Source organism: Bombina bombina, chromosome 7 (assembly GCF_027579735.1).
Source record: "Bombina bombina isolate aBomBom1 chromosome 7, aBomBom1.pri, whole genome shotgun sequence".
NCBI classification, from domain to species: Eukaryota; Metazoa; Chordata; class Amphibia; order Anura; family Bombinatoridae; genus Bombina; species Bombina bombina.
Genome location: NC_069505.1, coordinates 188,762,824 through 188,779,125, shown reverse-complemented (window position 1 = coordinate 188,779,125; position 16,302 = coordinate 188,762,824).

The following is a 16,302-nucleotide window of genomic DNA, read 5'->3' as shown; positions in this document are numbered from 1 at the left end:
ACTGCTCCCTGGTGTTTTTTACTCTCCTGTAATTCTCTTCTGGTACGTGAATAGAGACCCTGTCAATCTGCAACTATTTACTGCTCTCTGGTGTTTTTTACTCTCCTGTAACTCTCTTCTGGTACGTGAATAGAGACCCTGTCAATCTGCAACTATTTACTGCTCTCTGGTGTTTTTTACTCTCCTGTAACTCTCTTCTGGTACATGAATATTTACATAGAGCAAATGATTTTAGTTTGTTAATTTAGTCCTACATCTGTTGTACTGTTATCCAATGTGTTATTTCTAATGTTCATTTAACTGCCATGTGATGTTCAATCCTTATCAATACTTGCAATTATTCTAAAATGTATAGCTGTCTTATTCCATAGTTTTAACCTCCCCCAAATTTTATTGTCTGTTTACTTAACATCTCACCCTGACCAGACCAGAATCTAACTTTCCAATTGGCCTTTCCAATTGTCTTTGATTAGCAATCAACTAAATTTAGTGGACTCAGCTGACTGCCCTCCCTGCATATATTTCACACCAGTCTGAGATGTGCATTGCACAGTGATGTGCATTGCTATAACAACATATGTTCACATTTTCAAAGTGAACATTTTATAAGTGATTCACTAGCAATAGAATTATACAAGAACTGCACAAGGATTGGGCAAGGGGCAAGACACAAGGCAAGTACTTTTGTAATATTATGTTTGATATACCTTACTGTTTTCAAATGCGATTGCTACTGTAATACTGTGTTTTATGTGTTTAACTGGTTCCCTCTTTTGTAAAAATGCCTAATATCTTCTTATTCCTTTTGCTGCCTTTTGTCTCTATAACAAACTACATTATTCAATTACTCCACCTGCACTGTTCATTAGCCCATCTCTCTTAAACTCACATTACTTTTGTACTTATGAACTTTACTTATTCCTAAACACTCTCTCTCCCCCCTGCACCTTGTCTCAAAAGCAGTCTCACTACTGCAAATCTGTATCTCATCTTATGTCACTCTCCCTCTTGCTTCTACTAACTGCAGGCGACATCTCCCCTAATCCTGGTCCCCAACAACTGCCTAGCCGTGCACATCCATGTGTACCATCCCACAGACTCAAAAAACAAAACTCTGACAACCTTACTCACATTCCTCTTGCATCAAAAGCCACTTCCCCTTTCACTTGTGCACTTTGGAACTCTCGCTCTGTTTGCAACAAACTCACTTCTATACATGACCTCTTTATCTCCCGCTCCCTCAACCTTCTGGCCCTAACAGAAACCTGGCTCTCTCCCCTAGACACAGCATCCACTGCTGCTCTGTCACATGGGGGTCTCCACTTCAGCCACACTCCTAGGTCTGGTAATAGACAAGGAGGTGGTGTAGGTATTTTACTTTCCTCTCGTTGCACCTTTAAACAAATACATCCCATCTCTTCCCTCACATTTTCCTCATTCGAAACCCACATGATTCGCTTATTCTCTCCACTTTCTATACGTGTCACAGTCATATACCGTCCTCCTGGCTCCTCAACTCAATTTCTAGATCACTTGGCTGCATGGCTACCTTATTTCCTTTCCTCAGACACCCCTTCCCTCATTCTTGATGACTTCAACATCCCTCTTGACAATCCCACTGCCTCCTCTGCAAAACAACTTCTGCAACTCACTTCCTCTTTTGGTTTGTCACAATGGACTGATTCTCCCACTCACAAAGATGGTCACTCCCTTGACCTGATCTTTAGCTATCGATGCACCCTCTCAAACTTCACAAACTCCCCCTTTCCTCTTTCTGACCACCATCTCCTTACTTGCAACATATCATCCCTCCCTACAACTCTCCCTCCTTCTGCTCCTCACACCAAACTTCACAGAAGCATTACGTCATTAGATCAACAACAGCTTTCTAATTCCATCAAACCTCTCCTCTCATCCTTCTCCTCCTTTTCATGCCCTGACCAATCTATCTGCCGCTATAATTCCACCCTTACATCCGTCCTTGACAATCTCGCCCCTCTTACCATAGCTCGGAAATCAAACACTCATCCTCAGCACTGGCATACTCCTCTGACACGATACCTACGCAGATCTTCCCGTACTGCTGAGCGGCATTGGAGAAAATCTAGGAGTTCAGCTGATTTTCAACATTACAAATTTATCTTGACCTCTTACTACTCTGCCCTTAATTTCCGTAAGCAACACTACTTCTCTACTCTTATCTCTAATCTTTCTTCAAACCCAAAATGTTTGTTCTCCACTTTCAATACTCTTCTCCTCCGCCCTCCCCCACCTCCTAATACAACTTCTCTGTCAGCTCAAGACTTTGCCAACCACTTCAATAACAAAATCAAATCCATCAGAAATGAAATCAGCTCAACATAATTCCATTCTCTCACCCCCTCAAATGCTCTCAATCAACCACAACCCACATAACTTTAAACTTAGCTCATTCTCCCCTGTTACTGAGGAAGAAGTTTCGGCACTTATACTGCGCTCTCACCTCACTACCTGTCCCCTTGACCCTATCCCCTCACAGCTACTCCCCTCCCTCTCTGCCACCCTTACCCCTATACTCACACACACTTTCAATCTCTCCTTCAGCACCGGAATATTTCTCTCATCGCTGAAACATGCACTGGTCACACCTATCCTCAAAAAACCTTCCCTTGATCCTACCTCCCCATCCAACTACCGCCCTATTTCCCTCCTCCCTCTTGCATCAAAGCTTCTTGAAAAACAGAATTTATGCTTACCTGATAAATTACTTTCTATTGTGGTGTATCCAGTCCACGGGTTCATCCTTTACTTGTGGGATATTCTCCTTCCTAACAGGAAGTGGCAAAGAGAGCACACAGCAGAGCTGTCCATATAGCTCCCCCTCTAGCTCCACCCCCCAGTCATTCGACCGAAAGTTAGGAAGAAAAAGGAGAAACCATAGGGTGCAGTGGTGACTGTAGTTTCAACTAAAAATCTACCTGACTAATAGCCAGGGCGGGCCGTGGACTGGATACACCACAAGAGAAAGTAATTTATCAGGTAAGCATAAATTCTGTTTTCTCTTGTAAGGTGTATCCAGTCCACGGGTTCATCCTTTACTTGTGGGATACCAATACCAAAGCTTTAGGACACGGATGAAGGGAGGGAACAAGACAGGTACCTTAAACAGAAGGCACCACTGCTTGTAAAACCTTTCTCCCAAAGATAGCCTCCGAAGAAGCAAAAGTATCGAATTTGTAAAATTTGATAAAAGTATGCAGCGAAGACCAAGTCGCTGCCTTACAAATCTGTTCAACAGAAGCCACATTTTTAAAAGCCCATGTGGAAGCCACTGCTCTGGTAGAATGAGCAGTAATTGTTTCAGGAGGCTGCTGGCCAGCAGTCTCATAGGCCAGACGGATGATGCTTTTCAGCCAAAAGGAAAGAGAGGTAGCAGTCGCCTTCTGACCTCTCCTCTTACCAGAATAGATAACAAACAATGAAGTTCTTTGTCTGAAATCCTCAGTTGCTTGTAAATAGAACTTTAAAGCACGAACCACATCAAGATTGTGTAACAGACGTTCCTTCTTCGAAGAAAGATTAGGACACAGAGAAGGAACAATAATTTCCTGGTTAATATTCTTATTAGACACAACCTTAGGAAGAAAACCGGGTTTGGTACGCAAAACTACCTTATCTGCATGGAACACCAAGTAAGGTGAGTCACACTGTAAAGCAGATAACTCTGAAACTCTTCGAGCAGAAGAGATAGCTACCAAAAACAAAACTTTCCAAGATAAAAGCTTAATATCTATGGAATGTAAAGGTTCAAACGGAACCCCTTGCAGAACTGAAAGAACTAAATTGAGACTCCATGGCGGAGCCACAGGTCTATAAACAGGCTTGATTCTGACTAAAGCCTGAGTAAACGCTTGAACGTCTGGTACCTCCGCCAGACGTTTGTGTAAACGAATAGACAAAGCAGATATCTGTCCTTTTAAGGAACTAGCTGACAATCCTTTCTCCAATCCATCTTGGAGAAAAGACAATATCCTGGGAATCCTAATCTTACTCCATGAGCAACCCTTGGATTCGCACCAACAAAGATATTTTCGCCAAATATTATGGTAGATTTTCCTGGTGACAGGCTTTCTAGCCTGAATCAGGGTATCGATAACCGACTCAGAGAAACCACGCTTAGATAGAATTAGGCGTTCAATCTCCAAGCAGTCAGACGCAGAGAAAATAGATTTGGATGTTTGAAAGGACCTTGAAGTAGAAGGTCCTGCCTCATTGGCAGAGTCCATGGTGGAACGGATGACATGTCCACTAGGTCTGCATACCAGGTCCTGCGTGGCCACGCAGGCGCTATTAGAATCACTGACGCCCTCTCCTGCTTGATTCTGGCAACCAGATGAGGAAGGAGAGGAAACGGTGGAAACACATAGGCCAGATTGAAGGACCAAGGCGCTGCTAGAGCATCTATCAACACCGCCTGGGGATCCCGGGACCTGGACCCATAAAGAGAAAGTTTGGCATTCTGACGGGACGCCATCAGATCCAATTCTGGAGTGCCCCATAGCACAGTCAGCTGGGCAAATACCTCCGGGTGGAGTTCCCACTCCCCCGGATGAAAAGTCTGACGACTTAGAAAATCCGCTTCCCAGTTGTCTACTCCTGGGATGTGAATTGCTGAGAGGTGGCAAGAGTGATCCTCCGCCCACCTAATTATTTTGGTTACTTCCATCATTGCTAGGGGACTCCTTGTTCACCCTTGATGGTTGATGTAAGCTACAGTCGTGATGTTGCCCGACTGAAATCTGATGAATTTGGCCGCAGCTAGCTGAGGCCATGCCTGAAGAGCGTTGAATATCGCCCTCAGTTCCAGAATGTTTATCGGGAGAAGAGCTTCTTCCCGAGACCATAAGCCCTGAGCTTTCAGGGAGTCCCAGACTGCACCCCAGCCCAACAGACTGGTGTCGGTCGTTACGATGATCCACTCTGGTCTGTGGAAACACATTCCCTGAGACAGGTGATGCTGAGACAACCACCAGAGAAGAGAATCTCTGGTCCCCTGATCCAACTGTATTTGAGGAGACAAATCTGCATAATCCCCATTCCACTGTTTGAGCATGCATAGTTGCAGTGGTCTGAGGTGTATCCGTGCAAAAGGGACTATGTCCATTGCCGCTACCATTAGTCCGATTGTCTCCATGCACTGAGCTACAGACGGCCGAGGAATGGAATGAAGAGCTCGGCAAGTAGTTAAGAGTTTTAACTTTCTGACCTCCGTCAGAAATATTTTCATTTCTACCGAGTCTATTAGGGTTCCTAGGAATGGAACTCTTGTGAGGGGGGAGAGAGAACTCTTTTTGATGTTCACCTTCCACCCGTGAGACCTCAGAAAGGCCAATACAATCTCCGTGTGAGACTTGGCTCTTTGGAAAGTCGACGCCTGAATTAAGATGTCGTCTAGGTAAGGCGCCACTGCTATGCCCCACGGTCTTAGAACCGCCAGGAGGGACCCTAGCACCTTTGTGAAAATTCTGGGAGCAGTGGCCAACCCGAAAGGAAGAGCCACAAACTGATAATGCTTGTCCAGGAAGGCGAACCTGAGAAACTGGTGATGATCTTTGTGGATAGGAATGTGCAGATACGCATCCTTTAGATCCACGGTAGTCATATATTGACCCTCCTGGATCATCGGTAAGATTGTCCGAATGGTCTCCATCTTGAATGATGGGACTCTGAGGAATTTGTTTAGAATTTTGAGATCCAGGATTGGTCTGAAAGTTCCTTCTTTTTTGGGAACCACAAACAGGTTTGAGTAAAACCCCAGCCCTTGTTCCGCAAATGGAACTGGGTGGATCACTCCCATTGTATGTAGGTCTTCTACACAGCGTAAGAACGCCTCTTTCTTTGTAATGTCTGTAGACAGACGAGAAAAATGGAACCTTCCCCTTGGAGGGGAGTCCTTGAATTCTAAAAGATACCCCTGGGATACAATCTCTAAGGCCCAGGGATCGCGTACATCTCTTGCCCAGGCCTGAGCGAAGAGAGAGAGTCTGCCCCCTACTAGATCCGGTCCCGGATCTGGGACTACCCCATCATGCTGTCTTGGAGGCAGCTGCAGGCTTCTTGGCCTGCTTACCCTTGTTCCAGCCCTGGTAAGGTTTCCAGGCTGCCCTTGGTTGTGAAGTGTTACCCTTTTGCTTTGCAGCAGGGGAGGATGAAGCGAGACCGCTCCTGAAATTTCGAAAGGAACGAAAATTATTTTGTTTGTTCTTTGTCTTAAAGGACTTGTCCTGAGGGAGAGCATGGCCTTTTCCCCCAGCGATTTCTGAGATAATCTCTTTCAATTCAGGTCCGAAAAGGGTCTTTCCTTTGAAAGGGATGTTCAGTAGTTTTGATTTTGACGACACATTGGCCGACCAGGACTTTAGCCATAGCGCCCTGCCCGCCAGAATGGCGAAACCTAAATTCTTTGCCGCTAACAGCTAGTTGGAAAGCGGCATCTGTGATAGAAGAATTAGCCAGTTTAAGAGCCTTAATTCTGTCCATAATGTCCTCATATGAGGTCTCCGTCTAGAGCGCATCTTCCAGCGCCTCGAACCAGAAAGCAGCTGCAGTAGTTACAGGAACAATGCACGCTATAGGTTGGAGAAGAAAACCTTGTTGAACAAAATTTTTCTTAAGTAAACCCTCTAATTTTTTATCCATAGGGTCTTTAAAAGCACAACTGTCCTCAATTGGTATGGTTGTGCGTTTAGCAAGTGAAGAAACAGCCCCCTCCACCTTAGGGGCCGTATGCCACGAGTCCCGCGTGGTGTCAGATATGGGGAACATTTTCTTAAAAACAGGAGGGGGAACAAACGGAATACCTGGTCTATCCCACTCCCTAGTTACTATAGCCGTAATCCTCTTAGGGACCGGGAACACAGTGTAAACAGGAACTTCTAGGTACTTGTCCATTTTACACAATTTCTCTGGAACCACCAAAGGGTCGCAGTCATCCAGAGTAACTAATACCTCCCTGAGCAATAAGCGGAGGTGTTCTAGTTTAAATTTAAAAGCCAACGTATCTGAGTCTGTCTGAGGAGCAACCTTTCCCGAATCGGAAATTTCTCCGTCAGACGGCACATCCCTCGCCCCCATTTAAGAGCGTTGTGAGTGTATATCGGATACGGCTACCAAAGCGTCAGAATGCTCAGAATCTGTTTTTAAAACAGAGCTATCACGCTTTGCAGGTAACACGGGCAGTTTAGATAAAAACACTGAGAGGGTATTATCCATAAGTGCCGCCAAATCTTGCAAGGTAAAAGAGTTAGACGCACTAGAGGTGCTAGGCGTCGCTTGAGCGGGCGTAACTGGTTGTGACACTTGGGGAGAGGTTAACGGGCTAACCTCATTACCTTCTGTCTGAGAATCATCTTGGGCCACATTTTTAAGTGCAACAATATGTTCTTTAAAGTGTATAGACATATCAGTACAATTGGGACACATTCTGAGAGGGGGTTCCACCATGGCTTCTAAACACATTGAACAAGGATTTTCCTTAGTGTCAGACATGTTTAACAGACTAGTAGTAAGACAAACAGGCTTAGAAATCACTTTAATCAAGTAAAAACACACTTTGCAAAAAAACGTTACTGTGCCTTTAAGAGATAAAAAAAGGCACACAATTTTCCTAAACAGTGAAAAATGCAGCAAACTTTTTGAAATTTTCACAGTATGTACCTAAAGCATTGGTAAGATTGCACAACTAGCAAGAAAATCGATTAACCCCTTAATGCCCAAACCGGATAAATAGCAAGCTAACAACCGGTTAAAACAACTTCAGCACCTTGCCACAGCTCTGCTGTGGCCCTACCTGCTCCTTAGGAACCAGATTTGTGGGGAAAAAGCTTCCTATAGGCCCTCAAACTGCAGCAGGACCCTCCATGTGAAACAGCCTGAAGATCTAGTCAATCTAACTGCGCATCTGAGGCGTAAAAGTAGGCCCCTCCCACCTTACTCCAGTGCTGTGAGGCCTAAAGAAACCCAAAGGAACCTTCAAAGTGTCTCAAAAAACGATATTTATTAGTAAAAACCGTTTGCCATAAAATAGTGTCAACCAGCATAAATTAGCCCTATTATATAAGCTTGTAATTCCATACTTAGTCTCTGAATAAAGCTTACCCTTCCCTCATGGGGATCTTATCAGTCCTTTTCTAGCATTATCACAGTCTTGTCTAGAAATAAATGACTGAACATACCTCATTGCAGCCTAACCTGCAAACCGTTCCCCCTAACTGAAGTTTTCTTGTACTCCTCAGTCCTTTGTGGGAACAGCAGTGGATTTTAGTTACAACATTTCTGCTAGAGAGTAAATAGTACAAGCCGGTACCATTTAAAAATAACAAACTTTTGCTTGTAGAACAAAAACTACAAATCTAACACCACATTCACTTTACCCTTCCGAGAGGGACCCTGTTGCTTAGAGCCGGCAAAGAGAATGACTGGGGGGTGGAGCTATATGGACAGCTCTGCTGTGTGCTCTCTTTGCCACTTCCTGTTAGGAAGGAGAATATCCCACAAGTAAAGGATGAACCCGTGGACTGGATACACCTTACAAGAGAAAACTAGCTTATGCACGCCTTTCCCATTTCCTTACAATAAACTCCCTCCTTGACCCATTGCAATCTGGATTTCGTCCCCATCACTCCACAGAAACAGCAATTGTTAAAGTTACCAACGACCTACTTACAGCAAAATCAAAAGGCCACTTCTCTCTGCTTATTCTCCTTGATCTGTCCGCAGCCTTTGACACTGTTGACCACCCTCTCTTGCTCCAAACCCTCCAATCCTTCGGCATATGTGACACAGCCCTCTCGTGGATCTCTTCCTACCTGTCAAACCGTACCTTTAGTCTAGCCTTCTCTGGGGCCTCCTCTGCCCCGTCACCACTTTCTGTCTTCATTCCTAAAAGAAATAGTTTTGGTGTTCATAATATTACATTGTACAGCTCATCCACTACTATAGCCTCCTATGCACGCTCCTACACCTCTTATCACTGGCTCGTTTTTGTAGCAGGCTATAATCCTGATCACTATATGTCAACACCACATATTTCATACCGTGAACAACAGCTCAAAGCTCTCTTAATCCCCTATAAACCTAAATCTATATGCAGGGAACAAACTGCTTCACATAAGCCATAGCCAAAGTGAATACTGATACACTACTATATTCCCTATGAGACACAAGCATTCATATTTGTGTGCACTGGCATACCCCTCTTAAACAAAATGAGACCTAAGATCTCTATACACCCTGATCCAGCTTTGGTTATCTTATTTACCTGGAAATATTTAATCTTGAACTAGGCCACGCCCTCCCTTTCCCCCCTATTATACAAGCTGCTTTTGCCCGCTGGACCCTTTTCCCTAATATTTCACACAACACTTGCCTTAAGTAACTACCACTTACGGTAAAATTTGTCCAAGAGTGACCGATGCAATAGTTACTTCACATCCCTCTATTGAAAGAAAAATGAGGTTTCATATATGTTTGTCTAGTTTTCCTTTCTATTGTTATTTAAGTTTCAGACATCTAGTGGTATGAAGAGCTAATTTAATACTCTTCAGATACAAGTAGACACTGTTACTGTACTGTTTCTAATGTAATAGAGTTTTGTGTAATCCGTGAGCTAGATATATTCAATTGCATACCTGCTTATTATATGCCATTATACTGTTATATACACAGCATACATATTCCTATGAGCTTTAATAATTTTTGCCTGCAAAGCGATTGTATATTCATTCTTGTTTATGACACAAACTCTGTATTTTTCTTCTTTTTATTGTACCATTCAAAAACCTCAATAAAAAAATAAATTAAAAAAAAAAAAAAACTTTCATTTTCCATGCCATCAAATTTAGAGATTTGAGATATGGATGGAAGAATGGGCAATGAGAAAGAAGGTCTGGTCTTAGAGGAAGAGGCCAAGCCTGGCAACTGGACATTCTTACAAGGTCCGCATACCAAATCCTGTGAGGCCACGCTGGTGCTATTAGAAACACATAAGATTGTTCCATTATGATCTTTGAGATCACTCTTGGAAGAAGAACCTGAGGGAAAACTATAAGCAGGCTGGTAAGTCCAGGGAATTTCTAGAGCGTCCATCATTTCTGCCTGAGTATCCCTGGACCTGGAAAGTTTCTTGTTCAGACGAGAGGCCATCAGATCTATCTCTGGAGAACAATACTTCTTTTATAGCTAGGGGACTGTGAGTTCCCCCTTGATGATTGACATATGCTCCTGTAGTGATATTGTCTGTCTGATAAAGAATATAAAGTTCCCTCTTCAATAGTGGCCAAGCCTGAAGAGCTCTGAAGAGAGCACAGAGTTCCAAAAACATAATTTATGCAAGAACTTACCTGATAAATTCATTTCTTTCATATTGGCAAGGGTCCATGAGCTAGTGATGTATGGGATATACATTCCTACCAGGAGGGGCAAAGTTTCCCAAAGCTCAAAATGCCTATAAATACACCCCTCACCACACCCACAATTCAGTTTAATGAATAGCCAAGAAGTGGGGTGATAAGAAAGGAGCGAAAGCATCAAACAAGGAATTGGAATAATTGAGCTTTATACAAAAAAAACATAACCACCACAAAAAAGGGTGGGCCTCATGGACTCTTGCCAATATGAAAGAAATGAATTTATCAGGTAAGTTCTTACATAAATTATGTTTTCTTTCATGTAATTGGCAAGAGTCCATGAGCTAGTGACGTATGGGATAGCAGATACCCAAGATGTGGAACTTCTACGCAAGAGTCACTAGAGAGGGAGGGATAAAATAAAGACAGCCAATTCCGCTGAAAAAAATAATCCACAACCCAAATAAAAAAATAGAAATTATAAGCAGAAGAATCAAACTGAAACAGCTGCCTGAAGTACTTTTCTACCAAAACTGCTTCTGAAGAAGAAAAAACATCAAAATGGTAGAATTTAGTAAAAGTATGCAAAGAAGACCAAGTTGCTGCTTTGCAAATCTGATCAACAGAAACTTAATTCCTAAAAGCCCAGGAAGTAGAAACTGACCTAGTAGAATGAGCCGTAATCCTTTGAGGTGGGGATTTACCCGACTCTACATAAGCATGATGAATCAAAAACTTTAACCAAGACGCCAAAGAAATGGCAGAAGCCTTCTGACCTTTCCTGGAACCAGAAAAGATAACAAATAGACTAGAAGTCTTTCTGAAATCTTTAGTAGCTTCAACATAATATTTCAAAGCTCTTACTACATCCAAAGAATGTAAAGATCTCTCCAGAGAATTCTTAGGATTAGGACACAATGAAGGGACAACAATTTCTCTACTAATGTTGTTAGAATTCACAACTTTAGGTAAAAATTTAAATGAAGTCCGCAACACCGCCTTATCCTGATGAAAAATCAGAAAAGGAGATTCACAAGAAAGAGCAGATAACTCAGAAACTCTTCTAACAGAAGAGATGGCCAAAAGGAACAAAACTTTCCAAGAAAGTAATTTAATATCCAGAGAATGCATAGGTTCAAACGGAGGAGCCTGTAAAGCCCTCAGAACCAAATTAAGACTCCAAGGAGGAGAGATTGACTTAATGACAGGCTTGATACGAACCAAAGCCTGTACAAAACAATGAATATCAGGATGATTAGCAATCTTTCTGTGAAAAAGAACAGAAAGAGCAGAGATTTGTCCTTTCAAGGAACTTGCAGACAAACCCTTATCCAAACCATCCTGAAGAAACTGTAAAATTCTAGGAATTCTAAAAGAATGCCAAGAGAAATTATGAGAAGAACACCAAGAAATGTAAGTCTTCCAGACTCGGTAATAAATCTTTCTAGACACAGATTTACGAGCCTGTAACATAGTATTAATCACTGAGTCAGAGAAACCTCTATGACTAAGTATCAAGCGTTCAATCTCCATACCTTCAAATTTAATTATTTGAGATCCTGATGGAAAAATGGGCCTTGAGATAGAAGGTCTGGCCTTAACGGAGGTGTCCAAAGTTGGCAACTGGCCATCCGAACGAGATCCGCATACCAAAACCTGTGAGGCCATGCTGGAGCCACCAGCAGTACAAACGAACGCTCCATTAGGATTTTGGAAATCACTTTTGGAAGAAGAACTAGAGGCAGAAAGATATAAGCAGGTTGATAATTCCAAGGAAGCGACAACGCGTCCACTGCTTCCGCCTGAGGATCCCTGGATCTGGACAGATACCTGGGAAGTTTCTTGTTTAGATGAGAAGCCATCAGATCTATTTCTGGAAGTCCCCAGATTTGAACAATCTGAAGAAATACCTCTGGGTGAAGAGACCATTTGCCCGGATGTAACGTCTGGCGACTGAGATAATCCGCTTCCCAATTGTCTATACCTGGGATGTGAACCGCAGAGATTTGACAGGAGCTGGATTCCGCCCATACAAGTATCTGAAATACTTCTTTCATAGCCTGAGGACTGTGAGTCCCACCTTGATGATTGACATACGCCACGGTTGTGACATTGTCTGTCTGAAAATAAATAAACGATTCTCTCTTCAGAAGAGGCCAGAACTGAAGAGCACTGAAAATCGCACAAAGTTCCAAAATGTTGATTGGTAATCTCGCCTCCTGAGATTCCCAAACCCCCTGCGCTGTCAGAGATCCCCATACAGCTCCCCAACCTGAAAGACTCGCATCTGTTGAGATCACAGTCCAGGTTGGACGAACAAAAGAGGCCCCTTGAATTAAACAATGGTGATCCAACCACCAAGTCAGAGAAGATCGAACATTGGGATTTAAGGATTTTAATTGTGATATCTTTGTATAATCCCTGCACCATTGGTTCAGCATACAAAGCTGGAGAGGTCTCATGTGAAAATGAGCAAAAGGGATCGCGTCCGATGCAGCAGTCATAAGACCTAGAATTTCCATGCACAAAGCTACCGAAGGGAACGATTGAGACTGAAGGTTTCAACAAGCTGAAACCAATTTCAGACGTCTCTTTTCTGTTAGAGACAAAGTCATGGACACTGAATCTATTTGGAAACCCAAAAAGGTTACCCTTGTCTGAGGAATCAGGAACTCTTTGGTAAATTGATCCTCCAACCATGTCTTTGAAGAAACAACACAAGTTGATTCGTATGAGATTCTGCAGAATGTAAAGACTGAGCAAGTACCAAGATATCGTCCAAATAAGGAAATACCGCAATACCCTGTTCTCTGATTACAGAGAGAAGGGCACCGAGAACCTTTGAAAAGATCCTTGGAGCTTTTGCTAGGCCAAACAGAAGAGCAACAAACTGGTAATGCTTGTCTAGAAAAGAGAATCTCAGGAACTGATAGTGATCTGGATGAATTGGAATATGAAGATATGCATCCTGTAAGTCTATTGTGGACATATAATGCCCTTGCTGAACAAAAGGCAGAATAGTCCTTATAGTCACCATTTTGAATGTTGGTATCCTTACAAAACGATTCAATATTTTTAGATCCAGAACTGGTCTGAAGGAATTCTCCTTCTTTGGTACAATGAACAGATTTGAGTAAAACCCCAGACCCCGTTCCAAAACTGGAACTGGCACAATTACCCCAGCCAACTCTAGGTCTGAAACACATTTCAGAAACGCCTGAGCCTTTACTGGGTTTACTGGAATGCGTGAGAGAAAAAAAAATTCTCACAGGCGGTCTTACATTGAAACCTATTCTGTACCCTTGTGAAACAATGTTCTGAATCCAAAGACTGTGAATCGAATTGATCCAAACATCTTTGAAAAATCGTAACCTGACCCCTACCAGCTGTGCTGGAATGAGGGCCGCACCTTCATGCGGATTTAGGAGCTGGTTTTGACTTTCTAAAAGGCTTGGATTTATTCCAGACTGGAGAAGGTTTCCAAACGGAAACTGTTCCTTTAGGGGAAGGGTCAGGCTTCTGTTCCTTATTCTGACGAAAGGAACGAAAACGATTAGCAGCCCTATATTTACCTTTAGATTTTTTGTCCTGAGGCAAAAAGGCTCCCTTCCCCCCAGTAACAGTTGAAATTATTGAATCCAACTGTGAACCAAATAATTTATTACCTTGGAGAGAAATAGAAAGCAACGTTGACTTAGAAGTCATATCTGCATTCCAAGACTTAAGCCATAAAGCTCTTCTAGATAAAATAGCTAAAGACATATACCTGACATCAATTCTAATGATATAAAAAATGGAATCACAAAGTTATTAGCATGTTGAAGAAGTTTAACAATGCTATAAGCATTATGGTCTGACACTTATTGCGCTAAAGCCTCCAACCAGAAAGTGGAAGCTGCAGCAACATCAGCCAAAGAAATAGCAGGTCTAAGAAGATTACCTGAACATAAATAAGCCTTCCTTAGAAAGGATTCAAGCTTCCTATCTGCCGTAGGAATAGTAGTACGTTTAGCAAGAGTGGAGATAGCCCCATCAACTTTGGGGATTTTTTCCCAAAACTCTAATCTATCAGATGGTAAAGGGTACAATTTCTTAAACCTTGGTGAAGGAGTAAATGAAGTACCCAGACTATTCCATTCCCTAGAAATTACTTCTGAAATAGCATCAGGAACTGGAAAAACTTCTGGAATAACTACATGCGGTTTAAAAAACGAATTTAAACGCTTATTAGTTTTAATATCAAGAGGACTAGACTCCTCCATATCAAATGCAATCAACAGTAAAGAACGAATAAACTCCATTTTAAACAAATATGAAGATTTATCAGTGTCAATATCTGAGGCAGAATCTTCTGAACCAGATAGATCCTCATCAGAAATAGATAAGTCAGAATGATGGCGGTCATTTAAAAATTCATCTGAAATATGAGAAGTTTTAAAAGACCTTTTACGTTTACTAGAAGGAGGAATAACAGACAGAGCCTTCCGAATAGAATTAGAAACAAATTCTCTTACATTAACAGGAACATCAGGTAATGGATTATTACTAATGGAAACATTATCTGCGTTAGAAAGTTTATCATGACAACTAACACAAACTACAGCCGGAGGAACGGTTACCAAAAGTTTACAACAAATGCACTTAGCTTTGGTAGAACCAACATCAGGCAGCGTCTTTACAGAAGTAGATTCTGATCCAGGGTCAGGTAGTGACATATTGCAATATGTAATAGAAAAAACAACATATAAAGAAAAATTATCAAATTCCTTAAATGACAGTTTCAGGAATGGGAAAAAATGCAAAACAAACAAGCCTCTAGCAACCAGAAGCAACAAAAAAGTGAGACTGAAATAATGTGAAAAAAACTGGCGCCAAGTATGACGCCCACATTTTTGGCACCAAGTATGATGCCCACATTTTTGGCGCCAAGAATGACGCCCACATTTTTTGGCCTCAAAAACTTCTGTAACACACATGCATCAAAAAATGACGCGACCACGTGAAAACTTCGGGCGTCAACTATGACGCCGGAAATGATGAAATTTTTGCTCCAAAAAAGTCTTGCGCCAAAAATGACGCAATAAATTGAAGCATTTTCAGCACCCGCGAGCCTAACAGCCCGCAATTTAGAAGAAAAAAGTCAAATTGAAATTTTTAAGGTAAAAAAAATATTTATTCATATGCATTTTCCCAAAAAAATGAAACTGACAGTCTGAAAGAAGGAACACTGATTATCCTGAATCATGGCAAATATAAGTTTAAAACATATATTTAGAACTTTACTTATAAAGTGCCCAACCATAGCTTAGAGTGTCATAATAAAATAAGACTTACTTACCTTAAGACACTCATCTACATATAGTAGATAGCCAAACCAGTACTGAAACGAGAATCAGTAGAGGTAATGGTATATAAGAGTATATCGTCGATCTGAAAAGGGAGGTAGGAGAAGAAATCTCTACGACCGATAACAGAGAACCTATGAAATAGATCCCCTAGAGGAAGACCATGGTATTCAAATAGGCAATACTCTCCACATCCCTCTGACATTCACTGCACTCTGAGAGGAAAACCGGGCTTCAGCCTACTGCGAAGCGCATATCAACGTAGAAATCTAGCACAAACTTACTTCACCACCTCCATGGGAGGCAAAGTTTGTAAAACTGAATTGTGGGTGTGGTGAGGGGTGTATTTATAGGCATTTTGAGGTTTGGGAAACTTTGCCCCTCCTGGTAGGAATGTATATCCCATATGTCACTAGCTCATGGACTCTTGCCAATTACATGAAAGAAATATTGATTGGTAACCTCACCTCTCGAGGATTCCAAACTCCTTGTGCTGTCAGAGACCCCCAGACAGCTCCCCAACCTGTAAGACTTGCATCTGTGGTGATCACAGACCAGGTAGGATGAACAAA